Consider the following 1483-nt stretch of genomic DNA (forward strand, 5'->3'; position numbering starts at 1 on the left):
GAGGAGGCGGGGGGGGGGGGTGTACCCCCTTTCTTTGGCACCAGGCTATTCTTTTTGGGAGCTTTTATTTATTTGTATTTGAGAACAAACCAACTCACCCCAAAGTGTTAATGGGGTAAAACAAAGCCCGGCGGGGAAGCCGCGCGGCCCGGCCGGGACCGGGGAGTCGCCCTTGCGCGGGGGCTGCGCGGTGCGGGAGGCGGCGGGAGCTGCAGGCTGAGACACCACGTGCTGCTGCCTCTCATCAGCATAATGATCGGCCCAGCCAGAGAGCCTTGTCTATATAAACCACAAAAACCTAATCATTAGGAATCCCAGCCTCCAAAAAACCACATTTAGGACCAGTGTGGGGGGGAGGAAAAAAAAATCGCGGTGGTTTTCCCCCCCCCCCCCCGGCTCCTTTATCCTTCCCAACCTGAACTTTTTGGGGACCCAAAAGATTTTTTTTTCCAGCTGATTTTCAAGGGGGGGAATCATCTGAATGCTTTCTAATATATATATATATTATATACAATTTAATTTTTTTCATTGCTGCTGTTCATCCCCCCCCAATGCCCCGCGTTAGCCTGCTCAGCTCAGCGGACTCGGACCTGGCAGCGGCTTAATTAAAGCCCCCAAAGCCGGGACTCGCGCATTGCCTCGCTCCGCGCCTGCTTTTTGACTCTTGGGAGCCAGAAGTTTGTGACTCGGCTTCTCTCCTCCCCGGGGACCCAGCTTGCAAGCTCTTTTAATTAGGACTCATTTGATTGCCCTGCTCTCTACACCCCCCCCCCCAAAAAAAAAAAACACCCCTAAGAAGTTTTCTTCGGGGGGGAACGCACCAGCTCTTTGCAGAGACGCCTCGCAGCCCCCTGCCCCTGCGAAGCCCCAAGCAACACTAGGAGAAGCGGAGAAGCTCCCTGGCATCTCGACTTGATCCGATCCCGAGTTTTTTTTTTTCCTCCTGGAGGGGGAAGGCTTCCCTGGAGGAGAAAGCAGCCCCGCTCAGACTTGAAAACTCCCCTCCTCTGCTCACTGCTGCTTCTCCAGCAGCCGCCGCTGCAATCTCGCTGCCTGGGGACCCTGCACGAGTCGTCTTCTTCTTCTTCTTCTTCTTCCTTTTTTTTTTGGGAGCATCCAGCGAGGAGAAGAGGGAAGCAGAAGAGAGGCGGACAGACAGCCCCAGCCCGGGGGGAAGAAGCGGTGGCTGGAAGGAGAGGGAGGGGGCAAAATAAAACAAGCGCAAAGAAGGAAGGAAGGAAGGAAGGAGGAGGAGGAGGAGGAGGAGAAGCGCCTCGCAGCCTGCAGCAGCCGGGACCATGCCTTCCCCCGCCGGGCTGTGCTGAGCGGGGCGCCCGCTCCCTCCTCTGCTCCGCTCCGCTCCGCTCCCTCCTGCCTGGCACCCGGGCTGCTCCAAGCACACCCCCTGCTTTTCATTTTGTTTTTTAAATTTTTTCTTCTTCTTCTTTATTTTTATTTTTTATTAGTATTATTATTATTATCA

General features: G+C 54.8%; 1 protein-coding gene across 1 annotated transcript in view; it reads left to right on the forward strand.

Moving 5' to 3' along the window:
* The window catches only part of RUNX2 (runt related transcription factor 2), a 131753-nt gene that overhangs the window by 9360 nt on the left and 120910 nt on the right, over positions 1-1483 (forward strand). The gene's annotated exons all lie outside the window — the stretch shown is intronic.

Source organism: Alligator sinensis, unplaced genomic scaffold (genome assembly GCF_000455745.1).
Source record: "Alligator sinensis unplaced genomic scaffold, ASM45574v1 scaffold1156_1, whole genome shotgun sequence".
In the NCBI taxonomy this organism is placed as follows: Eukaryota; Metazoa; Chordata; order Crocodylia; family Alligatoridae; genus Alligator; species Alligator sinensis.